The sequence below is a fragment of the Lissotriton helveticus genome, chromosome 11 (assembly GCF_964261635.1).
Source record: "Lissotriton helveticus chromosome 11, aLisHel1.1, whole genome shotgun sequence".
In the NCBI taxonomy this organism is placed as follows: Eukaryota; Metazoa; Chordata; class Amphibia; order Caudata; family Salamandridae; genus Lissotriton; species Lissotriton helveticus.
Window position 1 is genome coordinate 843,118,234 of NC_136072.1, and position 12,346 is coordinate 843,130,579.

Below are 12,346 nucleotides of genomic sequence, written 5' to 3' on the forward strand. Positions count from 1 at the left end.
CACTCCAGGCCAAAACAATCCGTCCCACTCCGGGCCAAAACAATCCGTCCCACTCCGGGCCAAAACAATCCGTCCCACTCCAGGCCAAAACAATCCGTCCCACTCCAGGCCAAAACAGTCTAAAACAATCCGTCCCAATCCAGGCCAAAACAGTCTAAAACAATCCGTCCCACTCCAGGCCAAAACAGTCTAAAACAATCCGTCCCACTCCAGGCCAAAACAGTCTAAAACAATCCGTCCCACTCCGGGCCAAAACAATCCGTCCCACTCCGGGCCAAAACAATCCGTCCCACTCCAGGCCAAAACAATCCGTCCCACTCCAGGCCAAAACAGTCTAAAACAATCCGTCCCAATCCAGGCCAAAACAGTCTAAAACAATCCGTCCCACTCCAGGCCAAAACAGTCTAAAACAATCCGTCCCACTCCAGGCCAAAACAGTCTAAAACAATCAGTCCCACTCCAGGCCAAAACAGTCTAAAACAATCCGCCCCACTCCAGTCTAAAACAATCCGCCCCACTCCAGTCTAAAACAATCCGCCCCACTCCAGTCTAAAACAATCCGCCCCACTCCAGTCTAAAACAATCCGCCCCACTCCAGTCTAAAACAATCCGCCCCACTCCAGTCTAAAACAATCCGCCCCACTCCAGTCCAAAACAATCCGCCCCACTCCAGTCCAAAACAATCCGCCCCACTCCAGTCCAAAACAATCCGCCCCACTCCAGTCCAAAACAATCCGCCCCACTCCAGTCCAAAACAACCCGCCCCACTCCAGTCCAAAACAACCCGCCCCACTCCAGTCCAAAACAACCCGCCCCACTCCAGTCCAAAACAACCCGCCCCACTCCAGTCCAAAACAACCCGCCCCACTCCAGTCCAAAACAACCCGCCCCGCTCCAGTCCAAAACAATCCGCCCCACTTCAGTCCAAAACAATCCGCCCCACTCCAGTCCAAAACAATCACTCCACTCCAGTCCAAAACAATCACTCCACTCCAGTCCAAAACAATCACTCCACTCCAGTCCAAAACAATCACTCCACTCCAGTCCAAAACAATCCGCCCCACTCCACCCCAAAACAACCCGCCCCACTCCACCCCAAAACAATCCGCCCCACTCCACCCCAAAACAATCCGCCCCACTCCACCCCAAAACAATCCGCCCCACTCCACCCCAAAACATTCCGCCCCACTCCACCCCAAAACATTCCACCCCACTCCACCCCAAAACAATCCGCCCCACTCCACCCCAAAACAATCCGCCCCAAAACAATCCGCCCCAAAACAATCCGCCCCACTACAATCCGCCCCAAAACAATCCGCCCCAAAACAATCCGCCCCACTACAATCCGCCCCACTACAATCCGCCCCACAACAATCCGCCCCACAACAATCCGCCCCACTCCACCCCAAAACAATCCGCCCCACTCCACCCCAAAACAATCCGCCCCACTCCACCCCAAAACAATCCGCCCCAAAACAATCCGCCCCAAAACAATCTGCCCCAAAACAATCCGCCCCACTACAATCCGCCCCACTACAATCCGCCCCACTACAATCCGCCCCACTACAATCCGCCCCACTACAATCCGCCCCACTACAATCCGCCCCACTACAATCTGCCCCAAAGCAATCTGCCCAAAACAATCCGCCCCATTCCAAACCAAAACAATCTGCTCTACTTGAATCCGCTGCACCCCAGTGCAATCCATCTCACCCAAATCCAATCCACCTCATCCCAGTCCAATCCACCTCACTCCAGTCCAAAGCAACCCACTCCAGGCCAACCTACTCCAATCCAATCCACCCGACACCAATCCAATCCAGCCAAATCCAATCTACCCCACCCCAATCCAATCCACCTCAATCCAATCCACCTCAACCCAATCCACCTCAACCTCACCCTACCCCAATCCAGTTCACCTAAATTCAATCCAATTCACCCCATTGCAATCCAATCTACTTCGCTCCAATCAACCCCACCTCACGCAAATCCAATCCACCACCTCCATTCCACCTCACTCTATTCCACCCTACTCAATTCACCCCACTCCAATCCACCCCATTCTACCCCATTCCAATCCAGCCCCCCCCACTTCAATGCAGCCCACTCAATCCGATCCATGCAGCCCACCACTCCCAATCCACCCCACTCCAGTCCAATCCATTCCAGTCAAATCCACCCCACTCCAATCCACCCCTTAACAATCTAATTCACAACTCTCCAATCCACCCCACCTCAATACAATACAACTGATTGTAAATCAATCTAAGCTACTCCAATCCACCTCACCCCATTTCAATCTACCCTACTCCAATCCAATCCACCCCTACCAGTCTACCCATTCAAATCCACCCCACTCCACTCAATCCAACGCACTCTACCTGTTCCGATCCACCCAAATCTATTCCAGTCCCATCCACTCCAACCCACTCCACCCTAGTCCACTCTATGCCACTCCACTTTACGTCACTCCAGTCAATGACATTGCTCTCTATGACACTGCACTCTACAACACTCTCTGCCACTGAATCGCTGACCTCTACTTGCCTCTATGACACTCTGCTCCCCCTACTCCAACAAATCCAGTCTACAGTGTTCTACTCCCCCCACTCCACTCTAAGACATCACACCACTAACCTTTAGCCATGCTGAAGAGCAGCCATACTGGTTTACAACATGGCAAAACCACATTGCCAGAGCCAACAGCTCTTGTATAGGAGAGATGTACTGGCATTGCCAATGCTTGTTCTGTTCTGTTGCCCATCCTTTTCTTTCTACTCTAAGTCCCTCTGGCGTTTTTGACTTCCATGTACTCTCTTTACCACTGAAGAAAAAGTTTTGAACTTAAAAGGTTTCTGTTCATGGTCTCACTCAAATCATTTTCTAAAGAGGGAGCAGAAAACTGCGTTAATTTAGACACCTTTTACCAAATGAAGGTACAATTTAATTAAAAACTGAGATTTGCACCGAAACATTGGTATTATCCCTGGCCCCTCCTGGAATAGTCTTCCATGCTAGACATACAATGTGGCTGTATTCCATCAGTCAGGAGCCGTGCCATATGCCAGAACTTGAATCCAGTACAATTGTTCTAGCTACTGCAAGGGTAGAGAGGTATGCCCTAGCTGAAGGAATACATCCACTGTGGCGCATCCTGGCAGCTGTAGGGCTGGCCAGCTCCTAGAAGGTTGGGCTCTTTCGAATAGCTTCAATTATGCACAACTTTCACTTACAACTGGGGCTGCACTTTGAGGAAGGCGCGGTGGGGAAAACCAATGCTCACTGCACCAAACTACAGACAGTGCTGACAGTCTTCACCAGACCTCACATGAACTGGGATCTGACTAGGAGCTAGGGGAGCAGGGTCCTTCTGCCACAGTACTAAACCAGCCAGGCCTGTCTCTGAAGCAGTCAATGGTTCGTGATGCTGGTGCTGCTACCAGAATCCTGTACTAGGCCCACTTGTTGTGGTGCAGAGCTTACCTTGATGCAAGGTTGGCATGGACAGGAGTCTACTCCTGTCCAGCATCTGGTCAAGAGGAACACGAGCTGAAGGACGTTTGCTGGTCACTGGCTGCAGGTCCTTGGCCTACCAGTGATGGAGTTAACAGGTGATTTTGGAAGTCTGACAGTGATTCAGCAGTACTTTGACCACAGTGTCGCCTATGTTGAAGCAGAGTATGGAGGCCACTGGTAGACCTCTTTACCAGGTCCATCTATAGTGGACCAAAATCAATCAAACCTGTTGCATGAGGGAGGCAAGGGAGAGAGGCCTGGGAGAAATAACCACTAGGAGTCTTTACGGGACCCGCATTTGGAGGGCCAGTTTTGAATTTTAGTGAACCTACAAGCTACCACTATTGAAGCTGCAGCTGAGGAGCAAAAAGACCCCACTAGTTATCTCAACTTTCCACCTCAGAAAATCCTCTCCGCGGTTGTAAGCGAGAGGAGAGCAAAAAATCCCCTTTCACTGATGGGTGACCTTTCCCTGCCAGCAGTGTGCAAGAACTATTGTTACCAATTCTTTAACCTGTACATGGAGTGGGCTTTGGCTCTACCCTGGAGTGGTCCTCTCACAACCCGCCTTTGGTTGTTTAGTAGTGTACCACATCGCCTGCTAGGAAACGTTGGCATTCCAATGCACCAGGAACTATTTTACATCTCAGAAATACTCTCAATCATCACATATCACATCTTTATCACATAAATGCACAATATTTAGAAAGCAATTCCTTCCGTATTTGCACTGAAGCATTTTATTTGAAATGTTGTAGCCCGGACTCAAAATGCAAGCCAGGCCTATTGGCTTTGCCAATGCTTTTTTTAATTAAGTCATACAAGTTGAGCACACCACATTATCACAATATTCGGGGCATGCCTAGTGTTGCAGTGTTTTTTTAAGCAACAGTGGTACCCCAGGGCAACAGTTAGAGAGACACAGAATTGATGGCTTAAAAAACTCATTAACTTTACCTTCCGCGCTATCGTGACTAATAATTCATATATTATAAAAATAAAGATGAATATTTATTCGTGCTACAGCTGAAGGTATTTTGTGTGACTTGTTATTTGTAGGTCTTGAGAGCAGATATAGGAGCAGCAAAACGGGCAGAAGACGCATTCTCTACAGGCCAAAGGTCAGCAATGGTCCGGCTGGACCATTGAAAGATCTGGGTTCAAAGGTAACTCCTGACAGTATCACTCAGCAGTTAAAGGGCCCTCACTGTGAACTCATAAACAAGTGTTGCAATCCCTGCTCTTCTCATGTGCCGAATCAGCAGGGCAAGAAGCCGAGGGTGTAAAAGGGAAACCACGTAAGCAAATAAGAAAGCGCTTCATGAGCCAGAACTAACCCACCAAGCCCGATCTCTCCGGGGACAGCAGGGGTCTATAACATAGGGTAGATGAGGACGACACCTCCAATGAGGTCAAAGAGACGAGATGGGTGAAGATACGTGAATGAGCATCATGCAGAGGCTAAGGAGCTGGAAAGTGCAAAATGGAGGCAAGTTATGGATTGGCATAAAATCTTCTGCTTTTATTATTCGTCAGACATCAGTCAACTTCAGATGTATCAAAAGATAAACTGCAGGTTTCGCAAGCCCCTTAGAATGAGTGGAGACTTACAGCCTGATTCATCATCGGCGTGTTTTGCGAGTCTTTAATAGCGATTCATAAGGAATCGCTATTACAGACTCGCAAAACGGTATTCATGTAGGAATCGCTAAATAAATTGCAATTCCTACACATTCCTTATTTGCGATTAGCAAATTGCTAATCGCAAATAAGGAATATCTCCCCATTCATTCCTTATTTGTGATTAGCAATTTGCTATTCGCAAATAAGATAGCGATTTCAAGGGTGCTAGGGGTGTCCAAAGGACACCCTGTAGCACCCCTGAAATGTAATTTACAGTGGTGTTGCGCACACACGTCCCAAGGACATGTGTGTGTGCAACATGCAACTTAGAAAAATGCTTTTAAAAGCATTTTTCTAAGTTTTCGCTATTTACCACGAGGTTTGACCTCGCGGTAAATAGCGGCCCGAAATTGCGAATTAGCAATTTAAAAATGGTTGATGAATTGCATTTAAGGAATCTCAAATAGAGAGTCCTTAAATGTAATTCCTCGCAATTTAGCGAATTAGCAATTACCGATTTTTGCATTTGGGATGATGAATCCCAAATGCAAAAATTGCGCTCGCAAAGGGCCAGATTCTCAGAATCTGGTCCTTTGTGAGCGCAATTCGGCTTGATGAATCAGGCTGTTAGGGCCATATGTATCAAGCTAATTAGCATTCGCAAAGGCCGAAATTCTGCGAATTTCGGCCTTTGCGAATGCTAATTTGACAAATGGCATGTATCAAACATGTTTGATGCAAAATAAGGAATAGCAAAATTTGCAATTCCTTATTTTGCGATTGCACTTAAGGAATCGCAAATTTTGCGATTCCTTAAATGCAATGTATCAAACAAAAAATATTCAAAAAATGCCATTAAGGATTCGCAAATTACCACCAACTTCTAGTTGGTGGTAATTTGCGAATTCTTGTCAAAAAGCTTTTTTCCAAAAAACAAAAAGGTGCCATATGACGCCCATACATGCCCTTAGGGCATGTATGTGCGCCATATGCCCCCAAATGTCTTTTTCAGGGGTGCAGCAGGGTGTTCTTGAGACACCCCTACACCCTTGAAGAAATTCCTAATTTGCGATTAGCTAATTGCTAATCGCAAATTGCACCTTCATTCCTATGGGCCTCCTGGCCCATAGAAATGAATGGGTAATTTGCGATTAGCAATTTGCTAATCGCAAATTAGGAATGGTAAAGAATCGCTATTTAATAGCGATTTTGTACATAGATACAGTTTTGCGAATTCCAAATAGCGATTCCTTAAAATTCGCTATTTGGAATTCGCAACACGGTACTATGATACATATGGCCCTTAGTGATAATCAGACTTAATGGTCTTACATTAAAGGGTTGTGTGTTTGCTCCCTGTAGGCCTCGCAGCGCTAATTTTCCAATGTACAGCACTGCAAGCCCAGTGTTTGCTTCCTTGCAGTTCCGGGTTGCCTCAAATATAGATGAGGCATGACTTAACTGTGCTCGTCTTTGTGCACAAAAAAGTGAATGCAGGGACGAAGGGCCGCACAGGATAGTAGACCTTATATCAGTCTTCATGTTCCAGCATGCCAACCTGTGTCCCTTTGGGGGACAGGAGTCGCAAAGCAGTAATAAATGGTACAACATGGCAGGGCCGCCGGAGGGACCATGTAGGTGTCCATGTTACTGGTGACTTTTCTCAGGGCTGTTCACACCTAGCGTGCTCGAGACTAATTTTCTTGAAAACCAGCTGCCATTTTAATGGAGATTTTCCAAAAATAGAGCCAGCTCAGTCACACCAGCGTGGGGGCTGTTCCACTGTCTGGAGCCATCCTCACTGTTAGGACAGCAGTAGGTGTCTCCACCAAACAGCACGCCACTCATTCTGGGACACAATTAATAGGGCAGTCACACCATAAAACATGGGACATGGACTCTATCTGTATGTTTGCACATTTTCTATTAGCCCTAACACTAAATTAGACAGTCAAAATTAAAATTGGCTTCCGTGACTTAAATCTCTGGATTTGCTGGTCCTGCTTAACTCTGAATATTCTCTGTAAAAAAACAAAGCCTGTAAATAACATAGCTTGTGTAACAGACCTTCCATTAAGCAGATTGATCTGAGAAACTTCTATCCTGGAAGGTGAAACCCTGTGTTGAAATTTATGCCATTCAACATATTATTGTCTTTATTATTCTCTTTATTGAAACAGGAATGTTTAACATGCATCTTGATGTCACAATCCTACAAGAACGACAAAAACATTCACCAATACCCACCTGCTTTTCTTACAGCTTATTTCACTTATTTTATGTTCGGTACTTATGTTCCTTATGGTCATTATCTTCTTGCCTTTTGATTTACATTTTTCAAAACATTTAAATAAAAAATATTTGTAAAAAAAAAAAAACATAGCCTTATGGAGTTTTAAATGTGTCTATCTGAAGTGAATCAAGAATACAGCTCCCAGAATTAACTCATTTGTGTGTGTGATTTTGTTTGTTTGTTATAAAATCCTAAACTATCAACAAGGTATCCTCGTGTCACCAAGTAATCAGATATCCCTAACCTAGGGTACACTATCTCACTCACCGAGGACTCATCTCACACCTTTGACTAGTCATAAGAGACTTGCTTTCGACCAGTTACAGAAGCCGGCAGAGGGCACTTCTCTCCACCTGAGCAAGGACCGTGATTCCGCTGTGGACTCTGAACCCACAAATCATTGTTATCAGGCATGTTACGTCCATACCTGTCATCAAATGGCTCTCGATTGAGGGCGAGACCATATGATTCAGAGGGGGATCCCATTCAATTCATTGGAAAAAAGGGTGCTACAGGTTCGCAAAGGTGACCTCATGAATTCTGTGGAGCACGTTGCTTTCTAGGAGGTTGTGGGTTGCAGCAAAAAGAGCATGACCCCCACCGTATGAGGACGACAATACATTAGTCTAATTTTAACCTAAACAAAACAATGCTAGACACACAGTGCATAAAAAAGTCATGCGAAAGTCAGGATTTAAACATTTGTCATGATTACATTTTGCCAGGGGGCTACCTCACAAATTCACGTCCCAAACGTGGGAAGAAAACACATACACACTTTCACTCAAGACACCCGCGGGCGTTAACTTTAAGAACTATCTGAACCCTGTGCGAGCATGGCTGCTGTGGACGCAGTTCTATCTTTTTTGTATTTTTAATTTACATTTAGGCAGAAGACCTAGGCATTAAACAATATCCCTGCTAAAGCCCCCCGAACTGCCCTCCCGTACTCCTTACCTGTAATTGCACACCCGCCCTCGGAGCAGTAAGCTTTACCCGCCGGTATCTGGAGAACGAACGGAAAGTCGGACTTTGTTTTGGTGTCTTCTGCTTTGTTCACATGACTTTCCTCATTACCATCAAGCCCCGCCCACTGTAGTCAGCATTTCTTTAGGACCGCAGTTTAAAGGGTACGCGCTGCCGATCGAGGCGACCAGGGAAGAGACGCGTATGATGTGAGTGCGGACGTTAAGGAGAGATGTGATTTACTACCCACCCTTAGCTCACCCAGAAAAAAACATTCCGGTTCAAGAAGAGTGAAAGGTGGACTTTGCAGCGGTTTTCAAATGAATTGGCTGAAAAGGCACAGGTTTCAGTCGAGGGAGCTGGTGAAAGGAGGGCTTTAAGTGGGCCGGGTCTCTTCGGGTCTGGTACCCTTAGTAATTCAAAGCTTACATTGAAACGTGTGCCCAAATTCATGTCCTGAATTTTACTGTCAAATAAAACGGATCAATTTCTGAACAATGAATGTAAAAAAACGTGAAGGTAATCCATATCAGGTATTATTTGGTGACTGTTTGTATTTCACGTGTTTTACTTTTGCACCAAAATGCCAATAGAGGGGTACACCAGGGGCGCAACTAGGTCTTAATTTCGGGGGGGCTAACATGCAAATGAAGGGGCGTGGCTAATGTTAATCAATGGGGCGGAGCTAAAATGGCAGATAATCAGGATCGGTTAATGCCCCCTCACACATTAAAACCCATACCCGCCCTGAACCCTAAAATTACCCCCGGCACCCCAAAACCCATACCCATCCTGATCCCTAAAATTATCCCCCCCTGGCACCCCAAAACCCATACTCACCCCACACCCTAAAATTACCCCCTGGCACCCCAAAACCCATTACCACCCTGAACCCTAAAATCACCCCCCTGGAGCCCCAAAACCCATACCCGCCCTGAACCCTTAAATTACCCCTGGCACCCCAAAACCCATACCCACCCTGAACCCTAAAATGACCCCTGGCACCCCAAAACACATACCCGCAGTGATCCCTAAAATTACACCCTTGCCCCCCAAAACCCATACTCACCCTGAATCTAAATTTACCCCTGACACACCAAAACACATACCCACGCTGAACCCTAACATTAACCCCCTCACACCCTAAAACCCATACCCGCCCTGAACCCTAAAATTACCCCTGGCACCCCAAAACCCATACCGATCCCTACAATTATCCCCCCGGCACCCCAAGACCCATACCCACCCCACAACCTAAAATTACCCCCTGGCACCCCAAAACCCATTACCACCCTGAACCCTAAAATCACCCCCCTGGAGCCCCAAAACCCATACCCGCCCTGAAACCTAAATTTACACCTGGCACCCCAAAACCCATTCCCATGCTGAACCATAAATTCCCCCCCGGCACCCCATAACCCATACCCACCCTGAACCCTAAAATTGCCCCCTGACACCCCAAAACCCATTACCACCCTGAACCCTAAAATCACCCCCCTGGAGCCCCAAAACCCATACCCACGCTGAACCCTAAAATGAATCCCATGGCACCCCAAAACTCACACCCACCCTGAACCCTAAAAGTATCCCCCCCTGGCACCCCAAAACCCATACCCACCCCACACCCTAAAATTACACTCTGGCACCCGAAAACCCATACCCATGCTGAACCATAAATTCCCCTGGCACCCCATAATCCATACCCACCCTGAACCCTAAAATTGCCCCCTGACACCCCAAAACCCATTACCACCCTGAACCTGAAATCACCCCCCTGGAGCCCCAAAACCCATACCCGCCCTGAACCCTAAATTTACCCCTGGCACCCCAAAACCCATACCCACCCTGAACCCTAAAATTACCCCTGGCACCCCAAAACCCATACCCGCAGTGATCCCTAAAGTTACACCCTTGCCCCCAAAACCCATACTCACCCTGAATCTTAAAATTACCCCTGGCACACCAAAACACATACCCACGCTGAACCCTAAAATTAACCCCCTCACACCCTAAAACCCATACCCGCCCTGAACCCTAAAATTACCCCTGGCACCCCAAAACCCATACCCATCCTGATCCCTAAAATTACCCCCCCCATGGCACCCCAAAACCCATACCCACCCCACACCCTAAAATTACCCCCTGGCACCCCAAAACCCATTACCACCCTGAACCTTAAATTACCCCTGGCACCCCAGAAACCATACCCATGCTGAACCATAAATTCCCCCCTTGCCCCCCAAAACCCATACCCACCCTGAACCTTAAAATTACCCCAGGCACCCCAAAACCCATACCCATGCAGAGTCACAAATTCCCCTCTGGCACCCTATAACACATACCCACCCTGAACCCTAAAATAGCCCCCTGACATCCCAAAACCCACACCTGCCCTAAACCCTAAAATTACCCTTGGCATATATAAAACATACCCACGCTGAACCCTAAAATTAATCCCATGGCACCCCAAAACCCACACCCACCCTGAACCCTAAAAGTATCCCCCCTGGCACCCCAAAACCCATACCCATCCTGATCCCTAAAATTATCCCCCCCCCCCGGCACCCCAAAACCCATACCCACCCCACACCCTAAAATTACCCCCTGGCACCCCAAAACCCATTACCACCCTGAACCTTAAATTACCCCTGGCACCCCAGAAACCATACCCATGCTGAACCATAAATTCCTCCATTGCCCTCTAAAACCCATACCCACCCTGAACCCTAAAATTACCCCAGGCACCCCAAAACCCATACCCATGCAGAACCATAAATTCCCCTCTGGCACCCCATAACCCGTAACAAGCAACCTAGAACTGCGTTAGACCAGATCCCTCACGGAGCTGGCTGTTGGTGTGTACGTCTGGGAGGCTTTCTGCATGTCCTCTCCTGATCAGAGCCCCCATCTCACACCATTCTCAAGACGCTAGCCTACAAAAGTCTAACTACCAACTGGAACCGATCACCGCAAACTCCTTAGCAGTACCACACGGGCTTTAAGACCCTCACCATCGGCCTGGAACGTCAACCTCAACACTCTACGGGAACACCTCGGCTCGTCACTCTGGGCCTCCTAAGCTCCTAGCTGCACATCTCAATTCACCAGACTCTCCCCCCTCTTCTATCCTCACCATGGCCCGGGACCAACCTCCCCCTCCTCCGCCAGTAACACTTGCCCACCTCAAACCTCACAGTCGGAACTCCTACACCATCATCTTCCCCCCCTCCTCTCTACAAAGCTTCGACGCACTGTCAAGCATAAACTCATCCGCAAACATGAAGAAACCCTAATCACTGACATCTACCACTCGACCTCCGTAGGACCGATGAAGATGGACCTAATATTCCACACAGAAAGACCCGAATATTGGGTCTCCACAATTAGAACGCGGATGTTCATCGCCAAAACCACCTCCACTGCTCACAGCTGCAAACTAACTACGATTCTTCCATTCAGATCAGTTGGCAAGGGCTATACAACCGTGACTATCTTCACCAATGGCACAGTCCTCATACAAGCCAACAATGATAACCTGGAAGCTTTTGACTCCTTATTCCCCTCTCTCAAGTCAGCCCTCCCTTCCCCACCGCACCTCGCATCTACACCCTCACCGTCCACTCCCTCTACAGACAGAGAAGACCGCGACATGACCCCCCTCGATCCACATACAGCCCGTCAGGCTCCCTCCCAACCCGCCACATCCCACCCCCCACGCCCACCCATCCACAACCTACAGGAAAGCCAACTCTCACCCTCCTCCACCCTCCCTTACCACCTCTCCCCCCATAGCTACCTCCCACCACCGAGGACAATCACCCCCCGGTCAACCGGCAGCTCACAGCCAACGAGCCTCCCTTCGAATATCCCCCCCACTCTCCCACCTCCGAGGACAATCACCCCCCGGTCAACTGGCAGCTCACAGCCAACGAGCCTCCCCTCGAATAT

The 12,346-nt window shown here is 48.1% G+C and overlaps 1 protein-coding gene across 2 annotated transcripts in view; it reads right to left on the minus strand.

Moving 5' to 3' along the window:
* TCN2 (transcobalamin 2) overlaps positions 1-8,627 on the minus strand; it is a 122,829-nt gene extending 114,202 nt beyond the window's left edge. Inside the window, exon 1 of one of the 2 annotated variants that reach the window (XM_078667069.1) lies at positions 8,390-8,627. The gene's annotated coding sequence lies outside the window, so the exon portion shown is untranslated. The remainder of the gene's footprint in view (positions 1-8,389) is intronic. The other variant, XM_078667070.1, reaches the window with a different exon arrangement.
* Between the last annotated feature and the right edge of the window lie 3,719 nt (positions 8,628-12,346).